This window comes from Littorina saxatilis, linkage group LG17 (genome assembly GCF_037325665.1).
Source record: "Littorina saxatilis isolate snail1 linkage group LG17, US_GU_Lsax_2.0, whole genome shotgun sequence".
In the NCBI taxonomy this organism is placed as follows: domain Eukaryota; kingdom Metazoa; phylum Mollusca; class Gastropoda; order Littorinimorpha; family Littorinidae; genus Littorina; species Littorina saxatilis.
The window spans coordinates 53,387,570-53,409,577 of NC_090261.1; the positions used below are offsets into that span (position 1 = coordinate 53,387,570).

A 22,008-nucleotide genomic window follows, 5' to 3' on the forward strand; every position below is an offset into this window, starting at 1 on the left:
ATACAAATGTCCTTTCAAAATATAAATGTCCTTTCAAAATATAAATGTCCTTTCAAATCAAAATATAAATGTCTTTTCAAAATATAAATGTCCTTTCAAAATATAAATGTCCTTTCAAATCAAAATATAAATGTCCTTTCAAAATATAAATGTGCGTATGTATAAGTCCTGGGTAGACGTGAATACCGGAAGAGACCAAATTGTCAACTGGCCAGTCCTACCGGTTTGGATTGCGTCTGGCAGTTTTTCACATAAAAACGAAGCTGTTGCAATGTTATGACACCTTCTTGAATAGTTGCCGTGATAAAATGACCGTTTCTATGAGTTTTATTTGTTTGTTCATTCGTGGGTTTTTAAAAAATGTATTCTTCTTGTTTTTTTTGGTTTTTTTAGAGTAGTAAAAAAAAGAATTGTGTTGTAATTTAACACGATCTCTCGTACCATGGGGGTCAGAGACTGTTCTCCCGCCATCGCTATACGGAGAATACACCGATTGCACTCTGGTCGTATCATAAAGTGTTTAGCAACATGAAGACCTGTCGGGCGCCGGACAGGGGTATGACAGCTTGATACCACGTCTTTTTTACGAATGACACATGCTCGTCATAAACATTAGTCACTTACAACGCGAACAAGAAAGGGGTACTGGCCACTACCGCGAGCGTCACTACCGCGTGTAACACTACTGCGTGTAACACTACCGCGTGTAACACTATCGCGAGTGTAATACAACCGCGAGTAACAGTACCGCGTGTAATACTTCCGCGTGTGTAACACTATCGCGTGTGTAATACTACTGGGGGTAGCACTACCGCGTGTAACACTTCCGCGTGTGTCTTGGATCACGAAAAAAATGTTCTCATTCTCACAAATATGTGAAAGTCTCTCTCTCTCTGTCTCTCTCTCTCTCTGTGTCTCTCTCTCTCTCTCTCTCTCTCTCTCTCTCTCTCTCTCTCTCTCTCTCTCTCTCTCTCTCTCTCTCGTTAGTGGGACACACGCGGAAGTGTTACACGCGGTAGTGCTACCGCGGTAGTGTTTCACACGCGATAGTGTTACACACGCGGAAGTGTTACACGCGGTAATGTTACTCGCGGTAGTGTTACACACGCGATTGTGTTACACGCGGTTGTGTCACACGCGGTTGTACCGCTCGCGGTAGTGACGCATAACCACAAGAAAGGTATGAGCGGTACCTGGAACCTAAAGTAAGTTGTAAATTGTACACTGCCGCAGGTGTTGGTGTACAGATATTTCTGTCTCGCTCCGTTATTTCTTCTGTCCATCTACCTTTCTTTTTCACCGTCTTAATATCGTTCTTAGTTTCTTTCTATATTTCTTTATTTGTTTGTTTGTTTGTCGGTTTGCACCTTTCTTGACACGCATCTTCTGTAACAAAATCATGTGCTACTGCCATGGAGCTGAAGAGAATCGATGATTTTAGATGTTTCTTTTGTACGAATGTATTTTAACGGAAAAAAGTTGTTTTATATGCGTACGTTTTACTTTTATCCATAAAACTTTTATTTCTGGACGGCATAATTACGGCTGTTCTTGAGGTAGTTAACATTTCTTGCTTTTCATAACTCTCTCTATTTCATACCACCGGTTCATGACTGAATGTAAAAAGGACCATCCAACCGATAAAACCCCTCATAGCATGCCATTCGTACACTCCTTTGTTTGATGATCAGTCTGAGTACTGGCGTTATCTGCCTTCAAACCCTGCCGTGCTGAAGGTTGCTATCAGATCATTTCTTTTAGGGTTAGCTTTAATTTCTTTCAGTCGTTCGGGCAGTTTTCTGTGTGTTCGTAAAATAAGAAATTGTTAATAGAGATTTGAAAACACACCAATGAAGCCCCAGAACAGCGAATCTCAAAAGACCAAGGAAGAAAAAGACAACACAAACAGAAACTTAAGGCTTCGCACCAGAACCTTAAATAGACCTACAACAACAGATTTTAAATGTAAAATATTACCGCAGACTAATATTTTATAAACGTCCATAGATATGACGAACTGGAAAACTTTAAGAAAAAAATGCAGTCTTCAAAATCGAACAGTACAGTACTTATGATTTAATTTTCGCCGCCTTTGAAGTCCAAGTTACTTCATTTACCGTCGTCTGGGTTCATGATAGTCTGCATACAAAATCCCGCGTACAGATGTATTCTGATAAATTATCAAGAATGGAGAGGAGAGGACAACTTCTAAGGTATAGATAGAATGTTGTCACTTTGAAAGTTCAAATACAATGACATCGAACCGATTTATATTAATTAGCAGACATTCCGTTTTGTGTTCTCTTGCATGCAAAGTTTAGTTCATCCTAATCGTTCCTTATGCAAATTGCCCATTTATTGTCGTCGTTCTTCTTGTGGTCGTTTTGTGAGTGTCTATTCCTTATGATTTCACGTTGGTCTCTACCAGAACAATTGACCAAAAGGCGTATTTTTTTGCGAATAAACCGTGCTGACATAATTTTATTGCTTTGGAAACTTATCAAGAGTCTTTCGGCTATATAACATAGCAATGACAAAAAGAAACGAGCTCGCCACGAGTGCATGGCGGGAAGGGGCTGTGAACACGACGGACATGCGCCTGCTTACACACACACACACACTTCCGGCTTAAGATGATTCTGGCCAAACCTCAAACACTGTCTAACACTCTTTGATCGTGTCCGAACGCGGGGAATGGTGAATCTGGTGGTCATGCAGTGACAGAAATGAAGTTTGAATGAGTATATGATTACGTAAAGCATGTTCAAAAGGAAAGAAAAAACACAGAACAAATCAAAGAAACGAAGGAAGGAAGAAAGAAAGGAAGAAAGATATAGAATGAAAAAGAAGGAGGAGGCGGAGGATTAGGGACAGGAGGTGGTCATGGAGATGAAATGCGTTCATGTGATTATGAATAAATACATAAAAAGACAAACGATAACCAACGCATACATATCAACTAAGTCAATCAATCAATCAATATGAGGCTTGTATCGCGCGTATTCCGTGGGTACAGTTCTAAGCGCTGGGATTTATTTTTTTATTTTAATTTTATGCAATTTATATCGCGCACATATTCAAGGCGCAGGGATTTATTTATGCCGTGTGAGATGGAATTTTTTTGTGCACAATACATCACGCATTTACATCGGCCAGCAGATCGCAGCCATTTCGGCGCATATCCTACTTTTCACGGCCTATTATTCCAAGTCACACGGGTATTTTGGTGGGACATTTTTATCTATGCCTATACAATTTTGCCAGGAAAGACCCTTTTGTCAATCGTGGGATCTTTAACGTGCACACCCCAATGTAGTGTACACGAAGGAACCTCGGTTTTTCGTCTCATCCGAAAGACTAGCACTTGAACCCACCACCTAGGTTAGGAAAGGGGGGAGAAAATTGCTAACGCCCTGACCCAGGGTCGAACTCACAACCTCTCGCTTCCGAGCGCAAACTGTGCGTTACCACTCGGCCACCCAGTCAACTAAGTAATTTAAACAGATAGATAAACAAACCAAAAATAAACATAAATAAACACATAAACAAACAACTACGTTACACAAAATGACCAACCTCCCAAGTAAATAAATAATTAAATAAATGAACAAATAAATATATAAAGGATTTTACGAATGGAACAAATCAATAAATAAACAAATACACACAGAAAACAAACAAATAAATGTATAAATGAATATGAATGAATAAATAAATATACAGTTGGCAAGCATGCGTTCGTGTTATCTTCTGTATCTTTTATGAAAGACAAACACATAACTTAAAACATTAAAAGAACTTTTAAACGCAATTCAGCATCTTTCTGATGCATTGTTTGCCCCCCACAACAGCAGGTTAAATCTCATATAGGTCTCTCGACAGCACTCCCCCTGTCCTTATTTGCATTTTACGCCAAGTGAGGCAACCATATCAAATTTGTAACTGCAATTTGCAAACATAGTTTTCGACCTTTGGCGCCTTCGGCCTCCAATACTGACAACTATAGCTGTCAGAAGGCTACGGGGGTTTTCATGGTTTCACAGCGGGATCGCCAACGGACACCTGAGGGATTGGGAATTTATCGTTTTGCACATCTATGCAAATCACGCTCACTCGTGCGTGGAGACATTCCTTTGACTATCACCCACCCCCCATACCATCACCGCTTACCTCCGGTTTCATTCTCTGTTTACAATCTGACCAATAGCACAAGCATCCATATCGCCCCATTTCCCTTTCGCCCCAAGCCATATCGCCCCAGAGTGACTTCGCCCCATTTTTGCCCCATTTTTGCACCATGATGGAAGTTTTGTTTGTGTTTTAAGCACACACACACACACACACACACACACTCACATACACATACACACACACACACACACACACACACACACACACACACACACATACACACACACACTCACACACACACACACACACACACACACACATATACACACACACACTCACACTCACACACACACACACACACACACACACACATACACACACACACACACCCACACACACACACACACACACACACAGGCGGGGATTGATTTTTTTGTCTTTGATTCAACTTTTCATCATTCAAATGCCTGAAATCGTGAGGCGAAAAGGAAATGAAGCGAAGTGGATGTGAAAAAAAAAAAATATCCCTGCGCTAAGAACTGTACCAACGGAATACGCGCGATATAAGCCTCATATTGATTGATTGATTGAACCGCACAAACACACGAACGGCAAAACAGATGGCCGGAGGTAAATGTGAACACAATGCAAATAAGCTGTTTTGATTATCATGGTGCCTGTGTCTCACTTTCCGTTCAACCTCTGACCTCCCGTTTTACGACAACTATTCCTCCCCTCCCCCATCCCCAGTCCTTACCACCCTCACGTTTACCTTCCTATTTCCCCAGCTGTAAAGCCCACCCCTTTATTGAAAGGCTTGACTGTAAAAAGGAGAGGGTGTGTCCATGGTGGTCGTAAGAAAGGAACACGGAAGGTAAAGTGTAAGACAAGAAGGTGATAATCTTTTTTCTAAGCCACCTGTAATATACACCAACAGGTATAGGATCAACGGACACGTGGTACGAACGGAAAGATAAAACATATTGATACGACACGGGTGACCTTTTGGAAGGACCTGTATCGCTGTATCCAATTTGTTTTGAATTTGATTCAATACCATGGAACGAAATTCAAGTTATATTCGTCTTTTTAACACGAACATAATTCTTGTTGCATCTAAACAGCCTGTCGACTCCGATTCAGTCCCACATAATCTATTGGAAATGTATAATTGTATCAGAGTGAATGCATCGCAAAGGAAGAATGCCGCTACGTTCAAAGATACAATTCGTTCCGTGTCGACCATGAAGCGGATCTCCATAGAATTGTCCAGGTCTTTTATTTATTTATATTTATATGGGAGATTTATATAGCGCTTGACGTTCTCTAAGCGCATTACATATTGTAACGGGATGGGCGCGCGAGCTGTGTTGGCTCTGGTTGTTTGTTGTGTGTGTGAATGTTAATGAAGAATAAAGCAAACACAAATTGTTCCAGGTTTCAATGTTCAGATTTATTCATCTGAACAAATTCGTATCGAACTTCAATATATCAGTGCATCGTTCATTCACATATAAAAATAGGCATGACATATGATGACCTTGTTCTGGACTATCTTCTTTACTGTAGACTGCTATCTCTTCGTGTAGCTTAGAACCTAGTGTTCTCTAACTCAATATTATATCCTTCCTAGTCCAGTCTCGAAGAAGCTGCCCCGATTTCTCCTGTCGGATAGCCCCACTTTCTTCCTGTAGACTGCTATCCCTTCCTAGTCCAGTCTCGAAGAAGCTGCCCCGATTTCTCCTGTCGGATAGCCCCACTTTCTTCTTGTAGACTGCTATCCCTTCCTAGTCCAGTCTCGAAGAAGCCGCCCCGATTTCTCCTGTCGGATAGCCCCACTTTCTTCCTGTAGACTGCTGTCCCTTCCTAGTCCAGTCTCGAAGAAGAATACTAGAACCCCCTCGCTCAGCCAAAAGAACCAAATTGCTGGAACAATTGCTAGGAACTTCATCAACCAGGAACCCGCATAAGCCCGGAACAACTAGAACAACCGCTAGGAACTAGCGACTAGAAAACTTCATAAGCTAAGCCCAAAAGAACTGTCCACTAAAACACATCAGCTAAGCTAAGACCCGATTTCTGCTTTCCCTTCTCTATTTATTCCCTTTCTTGTTTGTTTACCTGTTACCGCTAGCTACCGCTAACGTTTCGATCGTCTATAACGATCTCCCCTGACTGTCTACGTTACCCCAATACATGTCCTAACAACATAAACAACATACCTTGTCTCTCCTTCCTTTCTTCTTGTTTCGTACCTTTAGCAACGAACCGACACTCTCGATCGTCTTAGAGTCAAGGCGATCGAGGATGTTTGTTTACGTTTCTCTAGGTAACTTCTAACAATGCTCAAACAACCTATCCTACCGAACTAAATCTCCATTTTACTTTCACTCAATCATTATCCTATCAATAATGAATCAATTCTAAAATGCATAACCATATTTACATGCACATTTCATTACATAATATTCTCTCATCGATGAGATCTCGTATAACACCTTCTCAAGTCAAAGCGACCAAAAAGTGTTTGTTTACGTTTCCCTAGGTAACCTCTAACAACATACAAACAATTTATCTAACTAAACCAAATCTCTGTTTCCTTTCACTCAATCATTATCTTATCAATAATGAATTAATTCTAAAATGCATGCAGTAATATTCACATGCACATTTCATAACATAACATTCTCTCATCGTTCTTCTTCGATGAGATCTCGAACAACACGTCATCTAAAATGGCGTCATCGAAGAGAAGACTATGTTCCATTGTGTTCATCTCTTAAGAATGCGATCGATACGCACACGATTCCGAATAAAAACTACATAAACTAGTCAGCGAAAGTTTCCTGCTACGAACTGTGCAGTGATTTTCTGGTGAGTACAACCTAACACAGTTAATATCGTAACATTTGTCCACAAGTCTCCCAGTCTTTCACTTGTGTCAATGAAGAACACCTTTAGATCTGTATCACATGTTTCTCAGTGCAAAAGTTAGATCCACTAATGTTCAGGTTAAAGTTTCTGGATAATACTAATAGGGCCATCCATTACATGCACCCCCGCTTTCTAACATTATGCTCCGCATAATCTATATATTTTAAAACATATTCTCCTGTAACTTTAACTACCAGTACCAGAACTAGAACATAGAAATTGAAATTTGAAATTAAAACTTGAGTGAATCACTTCTGTCCTATTTGATCTTTTTGTAGTTTAGTTTGATGGTGGTTCTTCCATCCTTCCTTTTGATCACGGAAGATGCAAAAGTGTTTGTCACTTGCACCTGTGCAATCGCCATCGCTTCATCGTAGGGCAGATACACTGTGACTGGGTATAGTTTTGCTGCAGAAGGCAAGTCTGTTTTCTCTTTCTCCTTCCCCTGACCTCCCTCATTGATTGAAACATCACTTATGGTTTCATATACCGGTACTGGTTCCATCTGTAACACATTAATATCGTATTGCGCTAATTAAGTTATTCATAGTCAATGTTTTCATATTTGTCAACCGTCCATACTACAATACATCTTGTATTACCCACTTATCTTCTAAAACTAACCGAGACCGAGTAACATTGTTAGGATCGAAAAAGCGTGCTACAGTACCTTCGTGCTTTACCAATTTCACATCGCCTAACAATAACTCGACTCCTTGAGAACTCCACCTGTCCAGTTTGAATAATTATCTTGGCCTAGTGCCTCACATTATTGTCACACAGGGATATATATGTCTCGAAACCAGCCTCAATTTACCTTGAGTTACGCTCCATCATACTAACTAACACAGTCCCTACGAAAGACGTATATGAGAATACTGTTTATGAATGACTATCTTTTGCACAATGTCATCGTTATGTTCCAGGAAACAAGGCGAAGTTACGAACAGTTCAGTCTCCACTTCTCCATCCACGTCGGCACATTCTTTCCTTTATAAGGTAACAGTCTGTCAATGTGATACGCCTTTGAATCTTTCTTTGGTCTAGTTTTAATAAGGTATGTCAAATCATCAATCTTGTTGGTGATGATATACGGTCCTTTCCATTTTGACGTCATTTTAGTACACACACCTATCTTCCTGACAGGGTTGAACAACCAGACTAATTGTCCTACACTCAGTTCACGTTTTCTGGTTTTCATGTTGTAGTACTTCTCTTGATGCACTGCACTTTTCTTTAAATGTTTCCGCGCATGTTCATATACTTTTTGAAATGTCTGTTCCAGGTTTGCAGTGTAGACATCTGGGGAAACATCTTCTTCTTCAGCTCCGGGTCGTCCAAACACCAGTGACATCGGTAGTCTCGCCTCACGTCCCAGCATCATTCGATTTGGAGTTATACCTGTACTGCAGTGAACCGACGATCTGTATGCTGAGGCCAGCAGAGGTAAGTAGATATCCCAGCTTTTCTGGTTGTTTTCGCAGTACGCTGTTAACATAGCAGCCAGTGTTCTGTTGAATCGTTCTACAATTCCATTTGCTTGAGGCCGCATGCTTGTAGATCTGGTCTTGTTTATCCCCACTAAATTACACATTTCCTTGAATAACACTGATTCAAAGTTTGTGCCCTGATCAGTGTATAGTGTTAGTGGATACCCAAATCTGCTTGCGAAATGGGTTATGAAGGCTTGTGCTACCGTCTTTGCTTCTTGATTTGGAATTGGTATTGCTTCTGTCCATCGTGTGAATTGATCTGTGATGACCAAAATGTGTGTGTTTCCCATCACTGTTTTGGGAAAAGGTCCACATATGTCTAGATTCACCCGTTCCAGAGGTTCACCAACTCCACAATGTCCAAGTGGAACATGTTTTTGATGAGATTTTCGAGCAGCACACTTATCACATTGTACACAGTAGCGTTTGATACAATCATCCATGGCTGGCCAATAATATGACTGTTTTATTCTCTCTCCTGTCTTTTCAGATCCAAGATGACCAGCGGTGGGAACGTCGTGATGATTCTTCATAACATCTTCTTGCTTTGACTCAGGTACGATCATTTGTAGTCCTGTATCTTTATCATTCTCAAGACGCTTTCTGCAGAGAATACCATCTACTATACATAGTCTGTCCCACTGAGCCCAAAGTGTTTTTGCCTGAGAACGTTTTGTAGAGAGCTCTGCCCATTTTGGTCGCTCCTTTGATTTCATCTTCGCAGATAGAAGTGGTTCAATATCTTGATCTTCAAGTTGAGCTTGGCTAAGTTCTTCTGCATTCCATCCGTCCAGAGATAATGGATGAAATCTGACTTCAAAATCAGGTTTTTCTGTACTTGATGATGAGTCTAGAGTTTTACTGCATGACGGTTTCTGTTCATCCTCCACAATCATAGCTATGTTGTGGTTTTCTTGCTTGACTTGCTTGCTTGCAGAACTGAGGATATCAGAGAAAGAGAATTGAACTGCTGTTGACTTGTCTTCGGAACTGAGGATGTCAGAGAAAGAGAATTGAACTGCTGTAGGTCTTAGTTCATCATTCTTGTTTCTCCGTTGTGTCAAAGTACATGCAACAAAGTTTTCTTCTTTCATTGTTTCTTGATCTCTTTGTTGTTGTCTCAGGCATGATGTACAGGGTTTTCTGCTCAAAGCATCTGCATTGGAATGTTTCAACCCAGCACGATGAACAACATTCAGATCATATGTTCCCAGTTCCTGTAACCATCTTGCTGTTTGACCGCTAGGATTCTTCAGATTTTTCATCCAACTCACTGCAGCGTTATCAGTTCGTATGGTCACCTTCTGTCCATACAGGTAGTGATGAAATTTCTTCAGTGCTTCCACTACTGCTAGTAATTCTTTTCTGGTCACACAATAGTTTTGTTCAGCTTTCCCATGAGCTTTACTCATGTAGGCAATGACTTTTTCTTGGCCTTCTTGTATTTGAGAAAGTACTGCTCCCACAGCTGTGTCACTAGCATCAGTGTCCAAAATGAAATCTGAGTCAGGTAGTGGATATGCCAAAATCGGTGCTGTAGTAAGTTTTTCTTTCAGTGTTTTGAAAGAATCTTGACAATCTGAAGTCCATTCAAAATGCCGATTTTTCTCGCAGGCTTGATGTAATGGTTTTGCAATTTTGGCAAAATCTCGAACGTATCGACGATAATAGCCACAGAGACCAATGAAACTTCGAACTTCTTTTGTCGATTTTGGTGTAGGCCATTCATCCACTGCTTTGATCTTCTCTGGATCAGTTTTCACTCCATTTTCACTGACAACATGTCCAAGGAACTGAATTTCCTTTTGAAACAAGTTACATTTTGACGGTTTGAGTTTCAACTTTGCCTCTTGAAATCTTTGTAGCACGTGTCCCAGTCTTTCAACTCCTTCTTCAAAGGTTTTGCTTGGAACGATAGTGTCATCTACAAACAGCAAACATTCTTCCCATTGTAGGCCTCTGAGTACGTTTTCCATGAGTCTTTCAAATGTAGCTGGCGAGTTTGACAGACCGAAAGGTAAGACATTGAAGTGGAAAAGTCCCATCTTGGTAGCAAATGCAGTTTTCTTTTTAGACTGTTCATCCATAGGAATCTGCCAGAATCCACTTTGTAGATCAACTGTTGAGAACCAATGGTTTCCAGCTAACGCATCAAGACAGGTGTCGATTCTTGGGAGAGGATAGGCATCTGACACCGTTATGTCGTTTAGACGTCTATAGTCCACACAGAATCGTATTGTTCCATCTTTCTTCCTGATGAGAGTAACTGGAGATGACCAACTGCTGTTTGATGGTTCAATGACATTTCTTTTCAACATCTTCTCCACTTCTTCTTTTTCTGCTTTCGCTAATGCCAAAGGTTGTTGCCGGGGTGGTAGTTTGACTGGCCTTGCTTCTCTTGTATTGATTTCATGAGTAACTTTATCTGTCAAACCCATGTCATCAGAAGATGTGGCGAAAACGTCTTGATATCGTATCAACAGCTGTTTCAAACTCTGTACTTGATGAGGTTCTAAATGTTCTGTACTTCTTTTCAACAGGTCTTGTAGATGTTCAGGAATCTGATCACTTCTGTTATCTTCTTTTGTAATGTTTGTAGATCTCACCTCTTCTGGTTGCTGCTCATACACCGATTCACATCTTCCAAGTTGTTGATTTGGGTACAATATCACATCTTTGTCGGTAGTGTTCACTATTTTTGCAACAAGGTTGACTTTGCTTTGTGTCAATGCTGGTAGTAGAACAATACCTCTGTTGTGTACAATTGTAGAAAGTGGTTCCATGTACAGCAGTTGATTCAAGTGTTCTCTCTCTGGTATTTGCACTGAAATCCATCTCACAGTATGTGCAGGTAGATTTGTTGTAGAAGTTGCTTGAATTTGGCCAATCATTTCATGTCTTCCAATACAACAGGAAAGTGTGTCATTTTGAAGTTGTATTTTCAACTTTTTGAAGTCGATTTGACAGCAATGTTTTAGAAGAAAGTCTTGCCCTAGAATGCCATCAACTGGAATGTCACAGACTATAATCACATGTTCAAATGTGCTTTGTCCCAACGTGATTTTAAACACTGCTGATCCTTGTTGCTTAATTGCTTGGCCATTCACAGCAACTAATGGAGTGGACACTTGAAGAGGTGAAATACTGTTTTTGTTAAGTTTATCAAAAACTGACGTAGAAAGAAGAGTTGTAGTGCTTCCACAATCAACTAGAAAGTTGACTCTTTCTTGGTTCTCTACCAATACAGAAGTATACATTCCATTGTCAGTATCACTAATTTTTGATCCCGATACACCAATTCTTCTTGGAACATCTTCTTGTGTTTTATCTTCTTTCTCTTTGTTTTCCTGTTCCGTAGTTTCTTCTTTCTTCATGTAGCGTTGACTCGGTTGAGTATCCTCCCTGTTTTCCTGTTTCGTAATTTCTTCTTTCTTCACGTAGTGTTGACTCGGTTGAGTATCCTCCCTGTTTTCCTGTTTCGTAATTTCTTCTTTCTTCATGTAGCGTTGACTCAGTTGAGTATCTTCCCTGTTTTCCTGTTTCGTAATTTCTTCTTTCTTCATGTTGGGTCTTCGTCGATTTACCGATTCTCGACCCTTTAAAATCGGCGGTTCTCGTTTCCCTCTCTTCTCTGTTGAGAACGTCCGTTGTGGGTTGGTCGAGTTTCAAATTGTTCCTGTTCTTTGCACTTCCTGTACAAATTACAGTCTTTCAAACTGTGGTCAGAGCGTTTACAACATGTGCAAAACTGTGTTCTCTGTCTGCAGTCTCTGGACAAATGTGTAGTCCCATTACATGTCCAACACCGTCTGTCTCCCTTCTGTTGTTGACGATTTCGATCAGTTGTCTCCGGTGAAGAATTTATCATCGTTGATTCTTCTCCGTTGACCATGAAGATTTTTTTTTTTCTGTGGTACCATGATAGCTTCATACATGTCAGCCACCTCTTCAGCTTCACGAATGGTTTGACAGTTTCTCTCCAAACATCGCCATTTTATGTCTGGACTCATATTTTTATACCATTGCTGTAGTGCAAGTTGATGTTGAGTTGATGACCCAACATTTGGATATGCCCTTTGTGCAAGTAGCAGAAGTTCATCAGAAAAGTCTGCCAATCCTTCATTTGGTAGTCTTTTTCTGTTTTCAAACTGTGTGGTCCAGTACACCCCATGTCTGGATGCTGTGCCGAATCTCTGTCGCAGTTGAAATATAAGACTGGCATATTCTCTTTTCTCATGAGGTGCTAGTCCAGCGTAGAATCTTCTAGCTTGTCCTTTCAAACAGGCTCCAAGAGTGAGTGTTCTTTCTCTCAGTGTCCAACCACCTAAATCAGCAATACATTCAAACTGATCTAAGTATGTCTCAAAGTCATCACTCCCATCGAAAAGTTGTGGTTTCATTTGTAGACCTCTTCTACTTGATCCTTTGTATGTCTTGTCTGTTACTGTTAGTTCTTGAACACCTCCAGTAGAATTATGACTATTTCCTCCCATCGGAAATTCTGTTCCCTCAGTTTCTTCATCACGTAGATACTGTTCATAAAATTGTTCAGGATTCATCATTGTTAATACTTTCTTTTCTTCTTTTGCAGAAATCAATCAAGTCCAATCCAAGCAGAATCTCCGTAAAAAGTCACTTTTAAAGAAAAGTCATTCCTCATCTGGTATAAAAGTCAAAAGACATCTCCTTCTTGTAAAATCCTCTTCTTCCACGATATCCGCTACAGCTCTGTATAAAACATGTATCAAAAGTCAATAAAGTTTATAAAAATCACCTCCAGGCTACTATGCTTCTTCTAGTTTCTTCAGTTCCTCTTCTTTCTCTCTTGTTGCACGTTGTCTAGTTTCTTCGGTTCCTCTTCTTTCTCTCTTGTTGTACGTTGTCTAGTTTCTTCGGTTCCTCTTCTTTCTCTCTTGTTGTACGTTGTCACAATCACATGAAGATTTTAATCCATGAATAATCACATGAAGATAATAATCCGTGAATAATCACATGAAGATAATAATCCGTGAATCAGCACATGAAGATAATAATCCGTGAATCAGCACATGAAGATAATAATCCGTGAATCAGCAGTGTTATTTCCATTTTTTTTTTTTTTTTTTTCACACACACACTTTAATCCATGAATCCACTGCAGGCCGGGTTATTTCCAAGAAATGTGTCTTTCACAAAAGAATCACAAATCCCACACTTCTGACACCATTGTAACGGGATGGGCGCGCGAGCTGTGTTGGCTCTGGTTGTTTGTTGTGTGTGTGAATGTTAATGAAGAATAAAGCAAACACAAATTGTTCCAGGTTTCAATGTTCAGATTTATTCATCTGAACAAATTCGTATCGAACTTCAATATATCAGTGCATCGTTCATTCACATATAAAAATAGGCATGACATATGATGACCTTGTTCTGGACTATCTTCTTTACTGTAGACTGCTATCTCTTCGTGTAGCTTAGAACCTAGTGTTCTCTAACTCAATATTATATCCTTCCTAGTCCAGTCTCGAAGAAGCTGCCCCGATTTCTCCTGTCGGATAGCCCCACTTTCTTCCTGTAGACTGCTATCCCTTCCTAGTCCAGTCTCGAAGAAGCTGCCCCGATTTCTCCTGTCGGATAGCCCCACTTTCTTCCTGTAGACTGCTATCCCTTCCTAGTCCAGTCTCGAAGAAGCCGCCCCGATTTCTCCTGTCGGATAGCCCCACTTTCTTCCTGTAGACTGCTGTCCCTTCCTAGTCCAGTCTCGAAGAAGAATACTAGAACCCCCTCGCTCAGCCAAAAGAACCAAATTGCTGGAACAATTGCTAGGAACTTCATCAACCAGGAACCCGCATAAGCCCGGAACAACTAGAACAACCGCTAGGAACTAGCGACTAGAAAACTTCATAAGCTAAGCCCAAAAGAACTGTCCACTAAAACACATCAGCTAAGCTAAGACCCGATTTCTGCTTTCCCTTCTCTATTTATTCCCTTTCTTGTTTGTTTACCTGTTACCGCTAGCTACCGCTAACGTTTCGATCGTCTATAACGATCTCCCCTGACTGTCTACGTTACCCCAATACATGTCCTAACAACATAAACAACATACCTTGTCTCTCCTTCCTTTCTTCTTGTTTCGTACCTTTAGCAACGAACCGACACTCTCGATCGTCTTAGAGTCAAGGCGATCGAGGATGTTTGTTTACGTTTCTCTAGGTAACTTCTAACAATGCTCAAACAACCTATCCTACCGAACTAAATCTCCATTTTACTTTCACTCAATCATTATCCTATCAATAATGAATCAATTCTAAAATGCATAACCATATTTACATGCACATTTCATTACATAATATTCTCTCATCGATGAGATCTCGTATAACACCTTCTCAAGTCAAAGCGACCAAAAAAGTGTTTGTTTACGTTTCCCTAGGTAACCTCTAACAACATACAAACAATTTATCTAACTAAACCAAATCTCTGTTTCCTTTCACTCAATCATTATCTTATCAATAATGAATTAATTCTAAAATGCATGCAGTAATATTCACATGCACATTTCATAACATAACATTCTCTCATCGTTCTTCTTCGATGAGATCTCGAACAACACGTCATCTAAAATGGCGTCATCGAAGAGAAGACTATGTTCCATTGTGTTCATCTCTTAAGAATGCGATCGATACGCACACGATTCCGAATAAAAACTACATAAACTAGTCAGCGAAAGTTTCCTGCTACGAACTGTGCAGTGATTTTCTGGTGAGTACAACCTAACACAGTTAATATCGTAACATTTGTCCACAAGTCTCCCAGTCTTTCACTTGTGTCAATGAAGAACACCTTTAGATCTGTATCACATGTTTCTCAGTGCAAAAGTTAGATCCACTAATGTTCAGGTTAAAGTTTCTGGATAATACTAATAGGGCCATCCATTACAATATCAATTTCTGCCGTGTGAGATGGAATTTTTTACTCAATATATCACGCATTCACATCGGCCAGTAAATCTCAAGCCAATTAAGGCGAATATTTACTTTTCACGGCCTATTATTCCAAGTCACACGGGTACTTGAACATTTTTTTTTTACCTATGCCTGGACATTTTTGCCAGGAAAGACCCTTTTGTCAATCGTGGGATCTTTAACGTGCACACCCCAATGTAGTGTACACGAAGGGACCTCGGTTTTTCGTCTCATCCGAAAGACTAGCACTTGAACCCACCACCTGGGCTAGGAAAGGGGGTAGAAAATTGCAGGGTCGAACTCGCAACCTCTCGCTTCCGAGGCAAGTGCACTTTACCACTCGGCCACCCTTTCCCCTTTACAACAGTGGGATAAGAGCATTCTTCAACTTGGACACACATTAAAGCTCTAAGGCCAGGTTGCTTTTTGTGCAGAGTGAGTTTTTCTCTTTCATTTTCGTTTTGGGCAACCCTCGAAAATGATAACAACTTCTGCATCTATTAACCGAATCACTTTATATTTTGGGGACTTAAACTTCGGCCTATGCATGACCCTTTCACAAAGTGCCAATTTCGTAGATCAAATGGTCTGACGTTTGTGCAATTTCAAAAAATGTTTCCAAATTCGGGCATCGACTCAACCGCACGAGGTTTGACATTGAGCGGTAGCAATACTAAGACCTGATTTAAACTCTCCAGACTTTTACCCTTTGAATTATCTGAATGTCTGAGTATACACAAACACCCCCTTCACCCCCTTGATCATTGGTGACCTGATGAACGCAGTTACAGCTGGGTTCAGGGCAATTCCTAGACAGGAAAGCTTTCGTACGATTGACAATTTTGGAGGTGAAATTTAGAACACATTTTGGAGAAAAGGTAAATTTCGAACCATTTTACCTACAGACTCGAAACTTTGTAAAAGGGTCGTGGAAGCACTGAAAGTTATGCACAACAACTATTAACATATTTGCTAAACTCAAATACCTGGACAATTTAACCCATTCGTTGTAAAGTTACACTTGCGCAATGTCGCGCAAAATTCATCAATGACATGAACGCATTCATCAAAGGGAAATGCTCTAATCCTGCCTGTAATTGCTACATTCAAGTCAGTGGTTGTCTAATGTTGTTTAATGTATACATGTCATTCGAATTACCTTAAAATGTGACAATCTGGAGGGCTTAAATCGTGTTAGTTTGGCAACCGCTCAATTTCAAATCTCATACTGTTGAATCGATTCCCGAATTTGGCAACTTGTTTTGAAATTGCACAAAAGTCAGACGGCAATTTGATCTACAAACTTGTCACTTTGCGAAAGGGTCATGCATAGGTGGAAATTAATGTCCCATTAATATAAAGTGATACGGTCAATAAATGTAGAAGTTATTATTATTTTTGAGGGTTGCATTTTTGGGGGGTCACCCTGTATTTAATACATTTGACACCTATGTCAATCCGCGAACTAAATTCAGGAGAGAGAAAATCTTGCTCTGCACAGAAATCAGCATGACTGAAAAATGTTGGTATGTGTCCCACTCGAAGGACGCTGGAAACATTTCTAGCATTTAAAAAAAAACCACACATTTTTTAGACATCAGTTGATAACAGTCACTCGCAGGTGTCCATGACACGTAAGCCAGTCAAGTTCAGAGAGGTCGGTGTGACCAGACATTTTTTCCAGCACGAACAGGAAACTGAGAGCAAGCGTCACAGCACAGCAGGGAGCGACACACTAACAGTTATCATGTTCCTTAATCAGCTCCACAGGCATTCAGACCTACTACTGCCATTCTTCCGCTCTGCCTTTGTGTCTGGCTTCTGTAAGAGTTTCCCATTAAAGGGGTCTGGGGGGAAACACTCATTCATTGCCGCTCAAACTTAACCCCGTTTACTCGTAGATTGACACTGACGAACGTGGCTAAGTTGTTGGAGTCATTCTTGACGTTTGGGCCAGTGTCTTTTAGAATGAGGGATTAAAATGACGAATGAACGGCCAATAAAGTTTTAAAACAAAAAAGAGATTTTTTTCATGTAAGGTTACCTGTGACGGATAGACATTTCTGGATGAATTTTGGTGCTTGCCGAGACAACTGGTAGACTGTTGCATCTAAAGTCTGTCATTAATTGGGCGAAGTCGACTACGCGTTATATGCTTCGCGAAGCTGGCCGCACGGAGCTTTACGGCACTGAGTTTTCGGTAAAAAGACTTCGCGAAGTCTTCGCGAAGTTGACTGAGGACCGCCTTTACTCATTACAAGTACACTGAAGGCAAATTCGTACAAATCCCAATATCTTGCCTTTTTCATTCTTTAGGGCACGAATACTGTGATGAAAGTAATGAATTTCTCCTTACTTTCGTACCTTCTTCTCAAGGAGAGAGGAAGAGAGTTGTGGCCAAGGGGGAGAGCTATGACTCCGATCCCGTTTTTGTTGACACAGTTTAAACAGTCATACAATTCCCCTCAATGGTCAAGGATGTTCTTATGTGGAGATTCTCGGCTCGGCACCAACTTTTAGTGATGAGTATTAGCAAATTCATCGCAGAAAGTTTTGGAACCTCCGGTCAGTAGTGTATGTGCCCAGAGTTTTTTTCAGTTTGAAAGACATTACTTGAAATTCTGCGATTGTGAGATCTATTCAAGTTATGGTTTCGTTTGCCAAAAACCAGGTCGTTTTTCCTGGTGATGGACATTCAAGCCACATGTTGTAGAATTTGTGTTTCTACAATGCTTTAAGACTTGATATGCGACTCGATGGAATAATTAGTTAACGATGGAAGTACGTCAGTTGTGTCAGCCACGATACTGAATTACAAATGAGTGTCTTTTGGCGTCGTCTCGCAAACTCTGTATATTGGAAGATTGGTTCATGAGCTTTCAGTCTGTATACACCGTCTGAACTTGCTGGAGTGTAGGAAAAGCATGCACAGAGTAATAATGTCCTGTCTGAGCATAGAATGATGTTATGATGTGGAGCTTTGGTCCGAGGAATTGTACTTTATCTAGCAAAGTTATACAGTGTACGACAATCCTTTGCAATGTTACAGTGATACCATGACAATCTGCCCAACACTAGCCAATGAAAAACTAACTGAACTAATCCCCAGCATTCACGTCCTTTGTAGTGTCCCTCTTCGAGGCCAGACCCTTGACCATTGTCCATCTCCCTACAGCCACCCTCACTAACGCGAGCGGCCGTTGCCAGGTGAAGATTTATGTGAGGTTTCAGTGTCCAGTGCGATGCACGTGAAGGACGGAGCGACTGTCCACCCCGCCCCCTCCACCTCCCTCGGAGACATCGCGGCCAGCCTCATAAAAACCTTCGGCCTGACCAGGACACGAGGTGGTCAGTTTGGACTGCACTGAGTGACCACCGGTACGTCTCTTCTGTATGGACTACAGTCATCTATAAATCCTTCTCTCCATCTTCTTCTTCTTTCGCTTCTTCTTTGCGGTACCCCCATAAAACACTTCTGAGTGACCACTGGTCAGTTATGAATTCATATCTCTATCTTTTTCCCCTCCTTCCTCCCTTCTCTCACTCACAAAACACTTCTGAATGACAACAGGTCAGTATTAAGTCCTTCACTCCATCTTTTGTTTTTCCCTCCTTCACCCCCTCCACAAAAGGGCGGGGACGTAGCTCAGTTGGTAGCGCGCTGGCTTTGTAGCCAGTTGGTCGCTATCAGCGTGGGTTCGATCCCCACGTTCGGCGAGAGATTTATTTCTCGGAGTCAACTTTGTGCAGACTCTCTTCGGTGTCCGAACACCCCCGTGTGCACACATGCGCACGAAAAAGATCCCACGTTCACAGCGAAAGTCTCAGGGCTTGGAAAACACGAAGACACGCATGCATCATCTCTCGTCTCTGATTATCATGATCGTATTTCGATACTTTGACGAGACAAACCCAATGCTGGTGTGTCGAAGAAGACAGCCACAGCGGGCTTGTTCGAATCAAAGTATCACACCATATCTTCAGCGTATTACCAATACCTGTCCCAATATAGACCAGTTGGTCTAAGAGGACGTTAAACCCTAATAGTCAGTCAGTCTCCACAAAACACTTCTGGGTGAGCACTGGTCAAGCTCGTCACTATGGACACTGGTCACCTATAAATCGTTCATCCTCGCCCCCCCCCCCCCCACTCTCGCTCTTCCTTCCCCTCTTCTATAGCTGTCCCCCACAAAACACTAAGGGCTAGTTCCACTGAAGGGTTGATCTTTGCTTTCCGTACGGGTGAACTTTATTGCTCAACTTGTAAAGGTGCTAAGAACAGGTATCAGAAAGCCATCCGGTTGAAATCTTGTGTGTGGAAGAATACGGAAAAAGCAAGGTTTCCCTTTAAAGGTACAGTTCTTTCCGTGTAAACAATCATGGAAGCCACCACAGATCTTTCCAGGTTTTTGGGATAGGACACCCTTCCATTTGGACATATACCAAAAATATACAACCTGGCTGACTTTTTGTGTACAAATAAAAACAAGTCGCGTAAGGCGAAATTACTACATTTAGTCAAGCTGTGGAACTCACAGAATGAAACTCAGTGAACGCACTGCATTTTTTCACAATGACCGTAGTCCAACGCTCGTGGCAAAGGCAGTGAAATTGACAAGAAGAGCGGGGTAGTAGTTACGCTGAGAAGGATAGCACGCTTTTCTGTACCTCTCTTCGTTTTAACTTTCTGAGCGTGTTTTTAATCCAAACATATCAGATCTATATGTTTTTGGAGTCAGGAATCGACAAGGAATAAGATGAAAGTGTTTTTAAATTGATTTCGAAAATTTAATTTTGATCATAATTTTTATATTTTTAATTTTCAGAGCTTGTTTTTAATCCAAATTAACATATTTATATGTTTTTGGAATCAGAACACGATGAAGAATAAGATGAACGTAAATTTGGATCGTTTTATAAAAACAATATTTTTTTTACAATTTTCAGATTTTTAATGACCAAAGTCATTAATCAATTTTTAAGCCACCAAGCTGAAATGCAATACCGAAGTCCGGCCTTCGTCGAAGATGGCTGGGCCAAAATTTCAATCAATTTGATTGAAAAATGAGGGTGTGACAGTGCTGCCTCAACTTTTACAAAAAGCCGGATATGACGTCATCAAAGGTATTTATCGAAAAAATGAAAAAAAACATCCGGGGATATCATACCCAGGAACTCTCATGTAAAATTTCATAAAGATCGGCCCAGTAGTTTAGTCTGAATCGCTCTACACACACACACAGACACACACACACACAGACACACACACACACACACACACACACACACACACACACACACACACACACACACACACATACACCACGACCCTCGTCTCGATTCCCCCCTCTATGTTAAAACATTTAGTCAAGTTGACTAAATGTAAAAAAAAGCCTGGGTTGCTTCTTGTGCAATGTGGGATTATTTGGCTGAATTAATTTCATAAATGGTACTTACGTCAACCTGGTGAAATAATTCAGCAAAAAATGCCGTTCTGCACAGGTGTAAACCATTGAGGCTGTTGTTTTGTTGTGTGGTATGTGTCAAAGCACTGGGATGCATTTAAACCCAATGTAAAAGCTTGGGCAGATCTGAAGGGGTTTACATGATCGTTTACACGGGAAGGATGGTCTCTTCAAAACGCTGTGTAAAGACGAGTTGTTCCCTATTTTCGCAGAAAATCTTAAATGAAATTTTCTCTTCAGGTTTTTTTTCTTCTTCTTATTCAGCGTTCCAGAATTGTCTGGTTACGTGTGAGCTCGTTTGCCCATTTGTGTCTCTGAGAGCACAGTCAGCTTCACTCCGCTTTCGTTGAGTAGGCATGCTGGGTATTTTCGTGTTTCTTTAACCCACCGAACTCTGACATGGATTACAGGATCTTTTCCGTGCGCACTTGGTCTTGTGCTTGCGTGTACACACGAAGGGGGTTAAGTCACTAGCAGGTCTGCACACAAGTTGACCTGGGAGATCGGAAAAATCTCCACTCTTAACCCACCAGGCGGCAGCGACCGGGATTCGAACTCACGACCTCCCGATTAGGAGGCCGACGTCTTACCACCACGCCACTGCGCCCGTCACTCTTCAGTTTGATTTTGATTCTATTTTTGTTAAATGAAATAAATACATTATATCAAGCCGACATTCAATCAAGCAAAATAACGATCTATTTACGACCGCCTCGTGGCTCGGTCCGGTGAAATAGACGATGTTCGGAAATGATTCTGTCGGCCGGGGTTTGTATGTGTTGTAAATACTTTTGCTTTTTCATTGAGGCAAACTTTACCACGTGACAATATAGGCCAGTAACTGATGTGTACGTGACAATATAGGTCTGAAAAACGTGGACAATGACTGAGCACGTGTGGAAAGTTCGCCTCAATAAAAGATAGAATATTCCCCTTTTCACAACTAATACAAACCCGTCAGAGTTATTTCCGGAGTTCGGCTTTAAGGGACTACTTGGGAAGCCTCAGATATGACCATGAGCATGCCGTTTGTCTGTTTATACA

General features: G+C 41.0%; 1 long non-coding RNA gene across 2 annotated transcripts; it reads left to right on the forward strand.

Annotated features, from left to right (window-relative positions):
• Positions 1 to 5,482: 5,482 nt before the first annotated feature.
• LOC138953939 (uncharacterized) lies at positions 5,483 to 13,331 on the forward strand. Of its 2 annotated transcripts, XR_011451651.1 has the most exons (5): positions 5,483 to 7,482; positions 7,992 to 8,064; positions 8,351 to 8,511; positions 9,049 to 9,114; positions 13,150 to 13,331. It is a non-coding gene; the product is annotated as an uncharacterized lncRNA (long non-coding RNA). The 2 variants fall into 2 exon arrangements; XR_011451650.1 differs by having other exon boundaries at positions 5,488 to 8,064.
• Positions 13,332 to 22,008: the final 8,677 nt, after the last annotated feature.